Below are 18055 nucleotides of genomic sequence, written 5' to 3'. Positions count from 1 at the left end.
TGAGTAATTAGTTGCTGGTTAAATAAAAGCGCCTCTTTTGTACAAACATTCAGAACAATAGATTTTGACTGGCTTGCAATGCCTGACTTTTAAATAGATTGAACCGTGCTTACGTTTCCTGCACCAGGAAAAGAGCTTTCAAACAGCTGTGTTTAAGCTGTCTCACTGAGAGGAAGCTGTCACACCAAAAGGAGATTAAACTTTTTCAGGACATTTTAATACAGCAAAGGGGTTTTTCCTGAGAAAGGCGTAGAAATTGACGCCTGCTCGTCAGAGCACAGCTGAATATTTAACACATGGCTATTTCTAGCCACTAAGTTACAAATTAAGCCATGGGAAGCATTGTATGAAGGCACGTGCGTTAACAACTACTGATTTTTAAAAGTTAACAAAAGACAGTTTCATTATTTTGGATAACAGTGAAAGGATTAAAAGTAGGGATTTTCTTTCTTGTTGGTTTTTACATAAGTACATCTGTGGATCTTATGGTAAAACAATCACTGCTCTTTAAAAAGTTGTGCAGGCTAATTCATGTTTCAGTAAAGCTTCTGTGCTTAGTGTTATAAATAAATGCATTTAAAGGCAAAAGGAAAGGAATGAGACTTGCTTTTCATATGTGGAAACATCAAAAGGGTTGGTGATAATTATTAAGAAATAAAATAAAATGTGACTATATGAAAAAAAATGTATTAAAGATAATTGCACTAAAATCGTTTTTTGATCTTTGTAATGTGTAATAATCATACTGTGAAAAATATAAGCTCCTAGCATCAAAGTTGAATTTAAGTAGCACTTAACAACAATGTAGGGAGTGAAATTTCACTTTACCCAGGCGTATAAAAACTCATTTTTTAAGGGTGTACCTTACACATTTCTGATCCCCCACCCCTGGGATATCTAGGGAAGACACTGGGGGTCCCTAATATGCTAAAACAATGTAGGTTATCCATTTTTAAGTGCCCCTACCACCAAAGTCGAATTTGGGCAAAACGTACTGTTTAAAAGCAGTTCTGCCACTCAGGGCAGTTTTCAAACTGATCTCAGGCTTCAGTAAATGCACACATGCAAGTATACAACAAGCACCTGGCCTCTAAACTGCTAGACAGCACACCACACACTGCACACAAATGGAAATAAGTATAAAGAGACCAGCATAAGTTATTATCCTACCTTTAAAATTATTAGACCACAGGTACGGAACAGGACTGCCTTTCAGCTGTGATTCTTCAGAGTTGCTTTGAATTGGAAAGACGGCATGGAATAGCTTTACTGACAGGGGACAACAGGTTTAAGGGTCAAAGGCCAAGGTCTGTTTTTAGAGCTGACCAGCCCTATTGAACAAGAAATTTCCACACAGGGAGCCACTGTGACAGTCCTGATTCGCAGATTGTAGGGTAAAGCACTACAGATCTGTTTTTGGTAACATTAGCTACAGGAAATATTGCATATTCTGTTAGGAGCACATGGGGATATCACTGTTTTCTTGAGACATAGTACAAGTGTAGGAGTTATGCAGGAGGGGTTTATCCCATTGAATAACATTATCAAGGGATAGCAGCGTTTGTAGGTCATATGCAGAGAATAGCTCTGCCATGTATATAGCACTAATGCTTTAAGTTTAAAGATTACTGTGCAAGGGCTACAATAAGGAGGCAATGAAATTCAGTTTGCGTTCACGCGCCCTCATGTTACACTAGTACAATTGCTAAAGGAATTGGTAGTTGGTTATTAATGTTTTCAAGCTAGCTCAATGTGCTATTTACCTCCTACAAGTTTGTTTGTGCCCAGCTGCCAAACATAGGGGTAGATAGTGTCGACAGAAGTTCACCTGTTTCAGGTTTCCTACTGGCGAAATGGGGGTAAGGAGGTTAGCAAATGTATGTTTTCTCTCTCTTTTTCTCACTCTCTTTTGAGCCAGTCTAAGCTGTCTATGAAACGGCCATGAGACATTTAGCTTCCGTGCCAATCTCTTCTTTGTTGGTTTGAAATGACCAGGTGCATCAGTGAACCCCTAGAAAGGTTTTTATTTCTTCAAGTGTGCTCTACAAATGTATGATTGATTGATAGATTGATTGATACTGTGTGGGGTGAAGGGTTTTGGAGAATGATCGAAATGTGGTTTTGCCAACAAAGGGGAAAGTAATTTCTTTGACTAGAAACAAAAGGTCAGTCTCGAATAATGTATTTCTAGACACTTTGGGGAGGGAACGGCTTGATATCCTATTGATTCAGTAACCAGTTTAAGGACTGCTTTTCCATTGTCACTTGTGAATCATACTTATACGAAACCTGCAGAATTTACAGACATTTCCGGAGTTTTTGGTTTCGCTTACCAAAGTCCTTGCTTATATCATAGAAAGCCATGGGGAGTGGGCTACCCAGGATGCACTAATGATACATACTGCGATAATTACCACATGGAGGAACAGTATATTACTTTAGTAGGTTGGCATTATAAGGATGTGATAGTTACTCGAAAGGCTGGTTAATATCTTGCTTGCTGTCCCATTGTGAATAGTACAGACACAGACTTCCATGTCAACTGTTCAGTCACAGTGCTGTATAAAAGTACAATCTCCTTAGTGAATGATAAAGATCCTGATACCTTTGGTATGAATTCTAGATACTCTGCTGTGGATTATGATGGACCAACTTATGCACACCCTGGATTCTATTTTTTGTCCAATGGTACATACTCCAATGTCCATAATGGTACAGGTATTGTGGCTTTGGGAATGGTGTTGCCTCTACGTGTGCCTTGCAAACATGTCAATCCCAAGCATAATGTCTACTGGGTGAAGATGACGCTGACAAAAGAATTCAGTGCGGGATTCACCAACATAGAGATTAATAATTATAGTAATGGGGCCACTTTTGGGTATATTCCATCACCCCTTGTTACTTTGGGAATGATATCTATGGCCAGGGGTGAGAAAGCCCGGGAATATTTTGAATGCAAGTTGCAAACATTGTCCAACTCCACAGTAGCAGCTTTGCATGACATCACCACCCAATTTTAAAGTGGGCGAATATATTCTGAACAGACTACAGTAGATATGCAGTTGATTTCATCTCGGCTAAGAGTGGAGGAGTGTGCGCTGTAGTAGGTGATCAGTGCGTAGTCGGCATCAAGAATATGGAAAATAATATTTCCCAGCATATTCTAGATATTATCAAGAATGTCAAGGGAATGGAAAGTGGAAACTGGAATTGGTCTCTGTTTGGTAGCTGGGTCCTCAAAAAAAGTTATTTATCTGATTGTTATTATCTGGTGTTCTGTTGTGCCCTTGTTCAGTGCCTCTCTTTTTGTTGCTCCTATTGTATCAGACTTCTAGGCCCTAAACAGAAAATATCGATTCATAATACTAATGCTGCAATAGTGGTTCAGAAGGAAATCGAGGATATGATGAACATTGATGAAGGGATTTTTGAGACTTCTTCTCTTTTCACAATCTCTCCTCCTTATGTCAATGCTATGTAATGCTCATGAACATGTTGACATTGTTGTAATTCCCTACTTATCTTCTTCTTACACAGGAAAAATGATTAGCTCATGCTAAATGGATGGTCTGTTAGAATAGAACATTCATGCTTACGTATTGCTTTATGTAAGTTAGCATTCGCAGCACTATTTTGGGTTTAGACGCCATTTTAAATGCGTGAGTGAAATTAACCTTTGGTCGTTTCTAAGAAAACCCCTCATTATCTTTCATTTCTCAGAATGATGAAACTTTCCTCGTTAATAAATACACTGTTCATGTGCTGCATAGCTTCCCACTAGATAAAGGTCCTCTCCCACTTGTCCAGTGGCGGGTGCGAGAAGAAACAACCTTGAGCTTCTGAGGTAATGTACGATATGAGGATCAAAACTTAACTTTTTTGCATTGCACTCGCTAGCTGCATCTGCTTGGAAAATTCCATTATGGGTGTGTTTGAATCCATTTACGAATAGTATAATATGTATCTCTATGCTTTTGATTGTCAGTCTCTCTGCAGCATTCCTAAGAGACTGGGCAGACTGGGCTCCGCTCGAGTGTATCTGAATAAACATATATTGGTTTGTATGCTCTACTGTCTGACCGACTCTTCATTTGTATGGAAGGCTGAGAGGTGGTTGTGAGTGACCCAGGGGGACCCTCATCGGGCCACTTCCCTTCACCCTCAAGCTTAGTCTGACCATTCACCTGTGATACTGGGACTGGAACTCCATGGCCCGAGGGCTGCCACATTCACCTGCCGATTTACTCCTTATTCCCTGCTGGATTCAGTCTTCAGGTCCGAACAGGCACAAGCTATAGAGGAGTTCTTCACCAATAATGTGGGGTCAGTCAACAGGTTTTCCACAGTCTGGGAAACATTTAAAGTTTACATGAAAGGTATCACGCTCTCTAAACATGCAGGGGTCATTAGATCATTAATGTAGGAAGGTGGATATCTGACTATGGTTACCCCCAAATTTTTGCCTAGTGTCTAGCTGGTTTTTCGACTTAGTAGGCCGAGATCCTGCCATTCAGGGTCTCAGCCTGTCTGCTCTCACTCTAAAATGGACTCCATGCACCCTAGGTGCATAACCAATTGGAAGTGGATCACCCTGTGAGCCCCTGTACCAGTATACACTAGGTACCCAGGGCATTGGTGTATCTAAGGCCTGCCAGGGGCTGAAGCATGTATTATGCCACCCCAGGCTTGGCCTAACAAATTTGACACAACTGGCTGATCACTCAGCTGGGGTAAGTTGGTGTAACCACCTCTTACTTAGGTGTAGTATACCTATACCTAACCTTAAATGGGACACATGTTAACCTATAAGTCACTCCTATGGCAGGCCTTAACAATCCTGAAGGCAGAGTGCTTGGTTCCATGTGAGATGGTGCTCTGGCATGAGCTGAGCCTGTCTGCAGTGGTCGGAACCACTTCCTTCTACTGTTTCCAGATATCGTCATACCATATACTCTTAAGTGCATTATGAACCTCGCGGTTAAATGCTATCTTTGGTTTGGCTTTATCAAAACATGTCGAGTAAGGTGTCATACGAATTGGAATACTAACCCCTCGCCAATTCTGGCGACAGGGTTAGCATTCCACCCTTCTAGAGGGACACGACATGTACAGTACCTGAAACCCGGGTAAAATCAGACATAGCCTCAGCTCCACAAAATGGATGCTGCCACCACAGCCACAAGTCTGCCCTCCTGCTGCTGGGAGTCCTTCCAGCTTGGGAGGTGTGGACAAAGGGTTTCCTGCCAGGGGAGGTGCGTGCACCACCCCAGACAGGATTTTGTGTATTGGTCAGGTAGGGCTTGAAAAAAACCAGACATGCCTGAGGCTCACAAGGAGCCTCGGTGCATATGCCAGTTCAATCCGGTCCTGGGGCACACCAGTCCCGGGCCTGGGGCGAGCTGGACAAAGGATTGGGGGTGTAACCACCCCCCTTCCTGGTCCCACCCTTAGGGAGGGACCTAGCAGGTAGTCCGGCCCCTAGAATCCGCTTAAAGGTAGGAGCTGTGTCCTAAGACTTCAGACATCCTGGAATCAACTTGAAACTAAGAAGAAGACGGGAACTTCGACGCTCTGCCGCACAGAGGACTGAAGCCAATCTCCCCTGTGGTCAGGGAGTGACCACCTTGCTAACGCAAGCACCATCCAGCGAATCAACGTCTGCTTTGCCGCCGCCTCCCGCCGGAGCCCGAGCCCAGAGACTGACAAGACCTGGACCTCCAGACCTCTCACCGCCCGATCCACAGTCCCTGAGAAGAGGAGACCCGTGGAGGCACCGAGACACGTGGAGCCAGCCATCTTGAAACGACCACGACAAGCTGACAAGTGCAACAACCGAGGCTCCCTCCAAGTTGTGCTTTAGGATCTGAGAAGCCCAACATCCGAGCAGCATCTGCACCAAAGGTGAGCCCTCCAGCATCTCCACGATCTGCGTGGGGCCCTTCTGCATTTTGCCACTCGACGCGCCTAACTGGTTGCTGGCCCGCTGGCTAGTGGCCATCTTGGCGACGAACTTCACGAAATACACTGCTGGTCTGGTTGCTCCAGACTGGCCCTTGCTCCCCTCCAAAGGAGCAGTCCCTCTGACCTTGCCGGTCAGAACCAGCAGCTTATTTCATATCCTACAACAATTGCTTTTGCCAAGGCTTGTTTGCTTCGATCAAGTCGCCGACACCGCCGACAGCGAGAGCCTACGTGGGACAGCTCGTGACTCGACTCCTGGACGTCGTCGACCTTCAGGGACCACGTGGCTGCAGAGACAAGCTACACCTTCCTTCCTGTTTGCACCCGACATCGCCTGGTACCCACCTGGTGCCACGCTGGTCACTGGCTAGTGACTGTGAACACTGTCCCCTCTGCTTACAGGTCTTCAACATCTCCGATCCACTCTTGGATCCACCGCATCTCTTCCGGGGCGACCGCCTGCAGCATCTTTATATACAGGCTCCATTGAACAGATAGAAGAAACCCGACGCACTTCGACGCCTATGCACCCGCTTCCTGTGGGTGAGGTAAAGCTGGCACTCCGGTGCCCAAGTGTTGAGAATCATCTCTAGTGTCTGTGTTTCCAATCTTAAGTTCCTAGCCGACCTGGAAGATCCTTTTTGCAGTAACTTTGTACTTTTTACGCACCCATTGAAAACCTATGGGAGCTCGCGTGTGACTATTTGCTCTGCACACGCAACCCGTGGACCTCCTGGTCACTAACTGAAGTTAGCTCCTTGTAGGCCCAGCGATTCTAGAGGCCCTAGGCCTTTTCCCTTTTCTGTTCGTGGTACTTATACCACTATTTTAGTATATGGTTTGAGCGGCCACCAGGGCCTATCCATATAAAGTGCAACTTCTGTGTATTCTACTGTAATCTTGTTTGACGATTTGTGCTCCTGTGCTCATAAAGAGACTAGGGGTTACTTTGAGAAATAAATACATATATATTTTGAATATATATCTGTGTGGTGTCCTTTCATTGGTATAAAAGGGGGTTGCATTTGGTAAAACAGCTGGCTTAACACGCTTCACGAGTTTAGCCTCAAAGACTGCTTAGCCTACGCTACCACTAGGGCAGCTAGTCCGAAAAGGTTGACTTACAACCACACCATAAGGGTTGCTTGGCATGGTACAAGGTGGTCACTTTAACTAGTGAACATCATATACCAGGCCAACTTCTCACATTGGTGAGCAGCGGTTGGATTTGAGCTTGCTGTGTTTTACCATTGTAATCTCTTGGTTACCAATTGAAAGATCACATAGGTACCTGTAGGTACATATAAAACAAGATTAGATATACTTAAGTTCTACTGAACTTAGTTGTTGTAGAGCAAAGGGAGTAGCACACCCTGACTACAACTACTAGATAGGTTTAGTAGGTAAACCCAAGTGTAGGTAGTTGCAACACATCCACCCACACTTAAGAGCAATGGCTGGGGCAGAGGGGTCCACTGTACCCATCTCTGTTGAGAGTGACCCCAAGAGGGCACCATCCATCTTTGCTACCCTAAATCAGAACGAGCTCAGGCATTTGGCAACTCTTAGAGGCCTTAAACAGCCCAAGAACCCTACCTCTGCTGAGCTCAGAGAACTCTTACAGAATGATGAAAATCAGAAAGAGCTCGAGAAAGCTTCCCAGTTAGCCCCCTTAGGGACAGGAACAGGAGGCCCCCCTTCTGAAGATGCCACTGAGGTACCCCTTTCCAATAGCCATCCCTTAGATGAACACCATACTACAGAGGAGGAAAGTGGTGGGGATACAGATGTGAGTGAGGATGAAGGGAGAACTAGCCCAGTGCCAAGTGTTATAATTGGCCCAGCTAAACTAAGGCTATTGGGGACTGACAGTGGGTTCAACCCATTGGATCTCCCCAGTGGACTTAACACAGGGCTTGGGAGGCAAAGGAATCGCTCAGGTGAATCTAATGCTTCTCATGGCTCTAGAGGCTCTCAAGGTCACTCCAGGAAAAGAATGACCACCCCTCAGAGGAGGGAACATGAGGCCAGAATGCAAGAAGCCCAGCTGAGGATCAGGAAGCAGGAGCTAGAAGTAGCCCTGATGGAAGAGAAACTGAGCAAGGCTAGGCAGCATAAAGAGAGTGGGTCTACACCCACTGGTGGCAGCATTGTCCCTAAGGACAAAGATAGGGTCTTTGATAATAGGAACCTGTCTAAGGTTGTGCCCCCCTACAAAAGTGGGGATGATATCCACAAATGGATAACTGCTCTTGAGAGAGCCTGCAAAGTACAGCAGGTTCCTGAAGACCAGTGGGCAGCAATCTTATGGCTCTCCTTTGAAGGAAGAGGCAGAGATAGACTCCTCACTGTTAGAGAGGAGGATGTCAGAAATTACAGAGCCCTGAAGAGTGTCCTAGTTGATGGGTTAGGCTTAACCACTGAACAGTACAGGTTAATGTTCAGAGATACCCAGAAGACACAGACTCAGGACTGGTCTGAATATGTGGAATGTGCAACTAAGGCTTTGGAGGGTTGGTTGCTGGGAAGTAAGGTGTCTGATTATACAGGATTGTACAATTTGATGATGAGAGAGCAGATTTTAAGTAATTGTCAAAACCAGCTTCTCCATCAACACCTGGTAGACTCAGATTTGACCTCTCCCCAAGAATTGGGAAAGAGGGCAGATAAATGGGTCAGGACCAGGATCAGGCCTAAAAACCAGGGTGGTGACCAAAAGAAAGATACCACCAAGCCTCAAGAGAAGGGTGGGGATAAAGCAAAAGAGAAATCTTCCTCAGGGCCCCAAAACTCCCCACAGGGTGGTGGGTCCCAAGTTCCCTCCTCTACCACAGGTAAAAAGCCTTACTGCCATGAGTGTAAAACTCCTGGGCATTGGAAAACTGACAGCAGTTGCCCAAGGGCTAAAAACAAAACTGTTCCTCCAATTACTCCTGTCACACCACCTATTACTGTCAGCAGTAATCCCCCAGGTGGTGGGAGTGCCCCCAGAAATCTGGGTGGGTTTACTTGGGGAACACAGGGGGACCCTGGCTTAGCCAATTCCCCTGCAGCAACTACTCTTGTCTGTGATGGTGGCATGGGGTTTGCCAACTTCACTGCCTGTCCCAACACTTTGGGTAGGTACAGACAGGAGCCCTACATCAATGGTACAAAAGCTGAGGCCTACAGAGACACTGGAGGTAGCATCACTATGGTGGCCCATTGGCTAGTTCCCTCTGAGCAGCTTTTGCCTGGTTTCTCCTACCAGGTAACTAACATTGATGGCAAACAGAACAGTCATCCCATGGCAGAGGTTTGTCTCAGCTGGGGAGGTGTCACTGGCCCTAAAAGGGTGGCAGTGTCCCCAACCTTGCCTGTAGACTGCTTACTGGGGAATGACTTAGAACTCTCAGCTTGGGCTGGAGTTGAACAAGACACCCATTCTAAAATGGTAGGCCTTTCACAAAAGGGTAGTGGGGTTGTGCCATTCACAACCCCTGTCCAAATAGATTTCCTCCCTGAAAAGGTTGGAAGGGCAGTGGTAGCCACAGCCCAGGCACAGACAGACTTCCCTGTAGAGACTGGCAGAGCTGTGACAGCCACAGCTCAAACACAAACTGAGTGCCCCCCTGAAAAGGTTGGCAAGGCTGTAATGGTCTCAGCCTATACTCAGACTGACATAGGCGTAGTGAAGCCTGAAACTATGGATCACTCCACACAAACAGAGAGTAGTGGGGAGGAAGAAAAGTCTCCCTCTCCCCAGACATTAGGAAAAGGTCAGCCTCCTCAGGGATCTGACCTCACCCCTTGTGAAGGAACTGCCCCAGAGGTAGCCAGGCCTGGCCTGGCAGAGCCTCTGGTGTCAGTGGCCCCTTCCAAGGTGGTACCCAGTCTGGTGCAGGTAGCCTGCCTCTCTCTACCCTGCCTCAGTCAGCCCAGGGCTGCAGAGGTCAGGGAGGCCAGTGGACCCCCAGAGGGCCCCTGTCCACAAGAACCCCCCCATCAAAAGAATGAGGATTGCCTGGCTAGTAGCCCTAGTCAGGTGATGGGTAAAAACCTTCCTGAGGGATCTCCTTTACAGGTAGTTAGGGACCTCCCCCAGAGGGATTCTGTTGGGCACAGGCAAACATGGGACCTTAGGGCCCCAAACCTGACCTGTCCCTCCAGTAAGCCCACAAAAGGGACCCAGCCTCCAGCTTTAGGTAGCCAGAGGCTGACCCTGAGAGCACAGTGCAACTCAGTTAAGGAGAGAAAGGCATCCAGGGTGGAGGATGATTGGAGAAAGCTGAGGCCTCACTTTGAGGACACTCACTTCAGTACTCCATCTCAACACCAGCCTTTTACTTTGCAAAGACACACCAAAGGTAGAGATTCCCTATGGTGGAGACCCTCTGATACCCTTAGGGTGAGGGATTGCTTAGTGGACCATGAGACAGGGGGTAACCATGCCAGTGCTGGTTCCTCCTTATATGGCCACTTGGGCAATATAGGCTTACCTGGTCAAGGTCAGCCTTATCTCCCTTCGTTTGGGGGGGGGGTTGTGTAGGAAGGTGGATATCTGACTATGGTTACCCCCAAATTTTTGCCTAGTGTCTAGCTGGTTTTTCGACTTAGTAGGCCGAGATCCTGCCATTCAGGGTCTCAGCCTGTCTGCTCTCACTCTAAAATGGACTCCATGCACCCTAGGTGCATAACCAATTGGAAGTGGATCACCCTGTGAGCCCCTGTACCAGTGTACACTAGGTACCCAGGGCATTGGTGTATCTAAGGCCTGCCAGGGGCTGAAGCATGTATTATGCCACCCCAGGCTTGGCCTAACAAATTTGACACAACTGGCTGATCACTCAGCTGGGGTAAGTTGGTGTAACCACCTCTTACTTAGGTGTAGTATACCTATACCTAACCTTAAATGGGACACATGTTAACCTATAAGTCACTCCTATGGCAGGCCTTAACAATCCTGAAGGCAGAGTGCTTGGTTCCATGTGAGATGGTGCTCTGGCATGAGCTGAGCCTGTCTGCAGTGGTCGGAACCACTTCCTTCTACTGTTTCCAGATATCGTCATACCATATACTCTTAAGTGCATTATGAACCTCGCGGTTAAATGCTATCTTTGGTTTGGCTTTATCAAAACATGTCGAGTAAGGTGTCATACGAATTGGAATACTAACCCCTCGCCAATTCTGGCGACGGGGTTAGCATTCCACCCTTCTAGAGGGACACGACATGTACAGTACCTGAAACCCGGGTAAAATCAGACATAGCCTCAGCTCCACAAAATGGATGCTGCCACCACAGACACAAGTCTGCCCTCCTGCTGCTGGGAGTCCTTCCAGCTTGGGAGGTGTGGACAAAGGGTTTCCTGCCAGGGGAGGTGCGTGCACCACCCCAGACAGGATTTTGTGTATTGGTCAGGTAGGGCTTGAAAGAAACCAGACATGCCTGAGGCTCACAAGGAGCCTCGGTGCATATGCCAGTTCAATCCGGTCCTGGGGCACACCAGTCCCGGGCCTGGGGCGAGCTGGACAAAGGATTGGGGGTGTAACCACCCCCCTTTCTGGTCCCACCCTTAGGGAGGGACCTAGCAGGTAGTCCGGCCCCTAGAATCCGCTTAAAGGTAGGAGCTGTGTCCTAAGACTTCAGACATCCTGGAATCAACTTGAAACTAAGAAGAAGACGGGAACTTCGACGCTCTGCCGCACAGAGGACTGAAGCCAATCTCCCCTGTGGTCAGGGAGTGACCACCTTGCTAACGCAAGCACCATCCAGCGAATCAACGTCTGCTTTGCCGCCGCCTCCCGCCGGAGCCCGAGCCCAGAGACTGACAAGACCTGGACCTCCAGACCTCTCACCGCCCGATCCACAGTCCCTGAGAAGAGGAGACCCGTGGAGGCACCGAGACACGTGGAGCCAGCCATCTTGAAACGACCACGACAAGCTGACAAGTGCAACAACCGAGGCTCCCTCCAAGTTGTGCTTTGGGATCTGAGAAGCCCAACATCTGAGCAGCATCTGCACCAAAGGTGAGCCCTCCAGCATCTCCACGATCTGCGTGGGGCCCTTCTGCATTTTGCCACTCGATGCGCCTAACCAGTTGCTGGCCCGCTGGCTAGTGGCCATCTTGGCGACGAACTTCACGAAATACACCGCTGGTCTGGTTGCTCCAGACTGGCCCTTGCTCCCCTCCAAAGGAGCAGTCCCTCTGACCTTGCCGGTCAGAACCAGCAGCTTATTTCATATCCTACAACAATTGCTTTTGCCAAGGCTTGTTTGCTTCGATCAAGTCGCCGATACCGCCGACAGCGAGAGCCTGCGTGGGACAGCTCGTGACCCGACTCCTGGACGTCGTCGACCTTCAGGGACCACGTGGCTGCAGAGACAAGCTACACCTTCCTTCCTGTTTGCACCCGACATCGCCTGGTACCCACCTGGTACCACGCTGGTCACTGGCTAGTGACTGTGAACACTGTCCCCTCTGCTTACAGGTCTTCAACATCTCCGATCCACTCTTGGATCCACCGCATCTCTTCCGGGGCGACCGCCTGCAGCATCTTTATCTACAGGCTCCATTGAACAGATAGAAGAAACCCGACGCACTTCGACGCCTATGCACCCGCTTCCTGTGGGTGAGGTAAAGCTGGCACTCCGGTGCCCAAGTGTTGAGAATCATCTCTAGTGTCTGTGTTTCCAATCTTAAGTTCCTAGCCCACCCGGAAGATCCTTTTTGCAGTAACTTTGTACTTTTTAGGCACCCATTGAAAACCTATGGGAGCTCGCGTGTGACTATTTGCTCTGCACACGCAACCCGTGGACCTCCTGGTCACTAACTGAAGTTAGCTCCTTGTAGGCCCAGCGATTCTAGAGGCCCTAGGCCTTTTCCCTTTTCTGTTCGTGGTACTTATACCACTATTTTAGTATATGGTTTGAGCGGCCACCAGGGCCTATCCATATAAAGTGCAACTTCTGTGTATTCTACTGTAATCTTGTTTGACGATTTGTGCTCCTGTGCTCATAAAGAGACTAGGGGTTACTTTGAGAAATAAATACATATATATTTTGAATATATATCTGTGTGGTGTCCTTTCATTGGTATAAAAGGGGGTTGCATTTGGTAAAACAGCTGGCTTAACACGCTTCACGAGTTTAGCCTCAAAGACTGCTTAGCCTACGCTACCACTAGGGCAGCTAGTCCGAAAAGGTTGACTTACAACCACACCATAAGGGTTGCTTGGCATGGTACAAGGTGGTCACTTTAACTAGTGAACATCATATACCAGGCCAACTTCTCACAATTAAGTAGCGCTCTGATGCGTTCCTTCATCGGCCAGATGGGATTGTCATTTTTTAATAGATCTGGAACTTTAAATCAGCAAAATCCCTAAAGGATTTTTGTTGAATAGCCTTGGATAAAATGTGGTCCTTTATTTTATAATCAGAGATGCTATCTAGAATGGTACATGGAAACTAGATTTAAGGATTACAAGCAAAACTTGTGACTCTATGAACCCCTATGATTGCTAAATCAGTGGTGGAATGTGTTAACATATATATGTCTAAGTAAGTTATCCTACCAAAGGGATTATGGGCCTGATTTATATTTTGGTGGGAAGGGAACTCCGTCACTGCTGGGACGGAGTTCCCTCTCTGCCAACAGAGTGGTGTGCCTGCCCGATCTATATGTGGGTGCACCTTAAGTTTGGCCACAGCAGGGACTACTTCATCTCTGCCGTGTCCATACTTCTCCAATGGCCCTAAATGGTTAGGTCGGTCATAAAAATGGTTACATGTCTGCCCGTCCAATTAAGATAGGCGGACATATAACCATTATTTACTGTCTATAACTGACACTAAAACAAAATAGTGCTCTCCCCCACCAAGGGAGATGACTCCCATCACGAGGGAAGAATTACTTTTTTTATTTACAAAATGAAACTCCCACTTTGCAACTATATTTTTGTAAATAAAAAAAAATACTCCTTGCTAACCCGGCTGCATCCTGCTGACACAGCCCTGTAGCAAAGAGTAAAATGCATTGACAGGCTCCACCTCTCACCAACATATGGTGTTCCAGCATTCCCTTGGTAAATGACTCAGGATTGTCTCAAGCCTCTCTCATGTCCAACTTATTCTGAGTCAGTTTCATCACTGGTAGCGCACAGCTATTCTCGCTAACTTTAATAAGAATATTTAAATAGATGGTTGGAGGATTGGCTCCTGCAATGGAATTAGGGGGGTTGTGGTGGCATGGCAATCTACCATGTGGGCATTAACTAGTAATATTTTGTAGTATTATTTGAATATCTTCAACATAGTGCTCTTCATGGCAATCCATTCATTTATCCTGACAGCTCTCACATGCCCTCCTAGGATTCTAAAGTCATTGATTATACACAATCCAATGACACAGTTATGTTTCCACTCACTGATGATGCATGGTTTAAGAGGCTAGCATTGCCGGAAGCTGACCCATATGTGGCCATTCTGCAAAGGGAATATGTTACCAAAAGGACCTAGCTGTAGATAACTGTAAACAGGGTCGTATTCCTTGGGTTGAATATACTGCTGTGAAGGGAGGGCCTAGAGAAAGGGATCCATGTTGAATGCAGATGGAAAGAACAGGAAAGGAGTGAGTATGCACCCTAAAGCCTTTGTTTCCACTAACCTAAAGCTGGTGGTCCCACCACCACGGTCCGCTCGTCAGAAAGCCAACTCATAATACGGACGGCGGTGTAGCTCCTCTGTACCACCCTATGGCAGCTGCTTTTCTTCGACCGCGAACCCTATGGTCAGCGGTATGCTGGCGGTTCAGCCGCGGTCTTTAAAAAGGCAATACTGCCATCTCATAATTCGGCACTTAGACCGCTGAGCTTGCGGCAGTCCACAGACTGCTGAACTCGTAATAAGACCCTAAATCCAGTAACCAACACATAAAGCCTAGCCTACTATGGTAATACAATGGTAATGTCTGACATTTAATGTAACAAAAGAATGTGTAGGGTCTTGGACCCTGTGTCATGACTAAGTCAGGCCTACTATCTTTTTCATAGCTTTTCATAATAAACAGATCAGTCATATATTCGGTCTCCTTTCCTGATTTAAACAAATACATAAATAGTGAAGTAAAAGCAGAACAATAAAAAATATGATAGATTAAATGATGTGGTGTAATTTATGCCCAGGATATCAGAGTCACAAGCTGTCTGTTCCTCCTGTCTCCTCGCCGAGGAGGAGATGAGGCTGGGGAGCTTTAGATCAGTCATAAATAATGTCTTCTCCTTAATCCCACCCTTTCCCGCTCCACACAGAATGGGAATGACACCAATGTTTGCTGAGCCCACAACAGCCAGAGATTAGAATAGGCATCCATCTGTTTCTGAAAATGAAGAAAAGAAATTGGCCTCCACACAAAGCGAGTTTTTTACCTTGAAAGGGGCAGTCAATGTTGGTCTTCCATGCCTGGCATGACAGACCCTGAGAGGGTTCTGCACCAGAAATGTACTTGAGTAGCAGCAAATCTACTTGTGAATCAACCCTCTGACCATAGCGGCTGACAACCGCCTGTATTAGAAAATGGCAGTAGGGGATGCCAAATCTCACTTGCATTTCTGGAGCCTCTCAGGGAAAAAATGTGCCATCCATCAATTGGTGGAATTTGACCAGAACTCTGCTTACAAGAGTAATGCGGAGTTGCTAAATTCGATCAATTTTGCGAATGGAATTAAACATTCCATCCACTTCTAGTTTTATTACACCACTGCCTGAGATCCCCTAGAGAACATATGTGTGTGAAGGATACCACGCTTGGTAGGATGCATTGTACAGCAGAGGACGATATTTCAGAACCAGTTACATGAAAGGTGCTGTTTGTATGTAAGATTTGGGGAAAGCAAACTAATGACAGTTGGTGACAGCTAGCACAAAGGATGGACTTTGGAAATATTAGAAACATGCCAGAAAGTTCATTAGTCATTTTAAATGTGTAAATATTTTTGTATAGTTTCATAGATTTTTGATACTTTCATTAGATTAGTTTCTTGAAGCTGATGTGTTTTTCAGAAATCAATTCACATTACCCAGACTTACATTTTTTAGTAGTTGGCCAGCATGGTGTGACATTGCAAAGACCTTTATACACATGTGCTTCCCTATGATACAAAAGTGGTGAATCTCTCTGGACAAGTCACCCCTCTTCTCCAATAACCTTCTGAAGTCATTAATGACCTCAACTACTATCGCCCAATCTCCAACCAGGAAAACCACCATTGTTGACAGTGCCAAGTCTCTGGGAGTGACTCTACACAAAAGTCTCAACCTACATTCTCAAATCAGCACCATGTCCTAAAAAATAAAAAAATAAATGTGTCCATCTGTAACAAAACTGGTGCACATGTAAAGCGCTCTGATACCCGATGTCTCTGGTCTAGTTTGCGCTATATAAAACTCTTTTTAAAAAATATATATATATTTTTTTAAAGTGAGTTCCCTGCATTCACTTTAAGGCCTCAACCCCGAACCTTTCCTAATATGCAGCTGCTGTTGGTTTTGTTGGTGACACTGAAGTTAGCTGGTTCCATGAGTTGAGGTGACACTGCAGACGTAGCCAGGTTGTGTCTTTCAAGGTATTTATTCAAGTCCATAACATCAAAGGTACAAGGATAGCAGCCCCACCAGAAGCATCCTGCTAGCTGCTCAGCCCATCTTCCCAACTGTCTCACACACATCAGGCACCCACGCATTCCTCTCATGTCAACATTCCACACGGAACACTCCCACTGGCTGAGCAGCTAGGGACAAGGTAAAGGGTAACACTATGAACATAACAAGAAGATACTACACAATGCTCCTTGAACCCTCCATCCTTTAAAAGGGAACGAATGATGGCACAGTCCTACTCAGGAAGCGCAACCAGAATCTGGAATTCACTACCTCCACATCTACGCTGACGTTTTTGAAAAGAGACCTGAAAATCCTTCTCCCCTACTGATGTTGTTAAGACACTGCAATTACTCTTGGTACTGACATCTACACTACCTCAACCGTTTCACTGCTTTCTATAGTGCTTTTGTTTTTCTGTTATGATCTACCTTTTCTTAATTCTCAACGTTTGTAACTATTGTTGGCAGTATTTGTGTCTTCCATGTAACGAAACATTTTGTATGTCAAAGCGCTATAGAACGGGTTGGGACACAGTCAGTCACGCATCAGTTGCTGTCAGTCACATCTTTCCCAAACACACATGATCCTACATGTCAAGTACGTGGACGAATAGTAGGAAGGAACTCGTTGGGTCAGGCAGGCCTGGACCCTCTAACAGACACCGCCTCTGCAGCCTCCTCTCTGTGCCTTCACTTTCTTCAAATATTAAAAAAGCCAACCTACCTAACAACATGGGAATAAATACACAGCTGGTGCGCAGCCAAGGGGGCTGTGCGTCTTACTGCGTGTTGATTGTTGGAGAGGAAAGGAAACACGCCGCGGGGCACAGCAGATAAACCCAGAAGGCCAGGGGCGATGCGCGCACTCACCTTCGGAAAGAGGTCCGTCAGGCGTGTTTGAGCAGCAAGAGAGGAGACGGTGGCAGGGACCCCGAGAGTTCAGATACAAGCCTTGGCGCACAGACACAAGTGGAGCACAGCACAGAGTGAGCTCAGAGAGCTGGAGAACTTTTGTAAGTCCTTCCGTGTGAGTCAATCTGAAACTAAAAGCAAAAGTCCTGCACGCAGGTAATTATTTTCGTTGCTACGAAACAAAACAGGCCCCGCCGAGCTTCCCTACCACGGTAACACAACACATGCCCTCCCTCCAATGAAAGTTAAAAAAAAAGCAGTGGCAAAACCAATTGGTCTGACTATTTTCGACGTGAGAGTGATTCTTCACTGGTCGGCGAGTTTCTGTTCTCGTGAATATAATAGAAGGGATGGATGAGTGTGTGGATAACTGATGGGGCCTGCTCCATCCTTGTTGGCCAGCACAAAGGATGCGTGCAGCGCGACCTTGCGAAGTATCTCGCGAGAATTAAACTATGTGTCCTGTGTCCTTCTTCACCTAGCATGTGGGCCTAGGGCCCATCATTACAACATCCAAACGAAGACGAATAAACGGCAGATGCAG

General features: G+C 46.5%; 1 protein-coding gene across 2 annotated transcripts in view; it reads right to left on the bottom strand.

Annotated features, from left to right (window-relative positions):
• Positions 1-17644, bottom strand: part of LOC146799835 (uncharacterized) — a 400555-nt gene extending 382911 nt beyond the window's left edge. The window contains exon 1 of one of the 2 annotated variants that reach the window (XM_085624020.1): positions 17470-17644. The gene's annotated coding sequence lies outside the window, so the exon portion shown is untranslated. The remainder of the gene's footprint in view (positions 1-17469) is intronic. The other variant, XM_085624019.1, reaches the window with a different exon arrangement.
• Between the last annotated feature and the right edge of the window lie 411 nt (positions 17645-18055).

This window comes from Triturus cristatus, chromosome 8 (assembly GCF_964204655.1).
Source record: "Triturus cristatus chromosome 8, aTriCri1.1, whole genome shotgun sequence".
Lineage (NCBI taxonomy): Eukaryota > Metazoa > Chordata > Amphibia > Caudata > Salamandridae > Triturus > Triturus cristatus.
The sequence above is the reverse complement of the archived record's forward strand: the minus strand, read 5'-3'. Positions and strand labels throughout refer to the sequence as shown.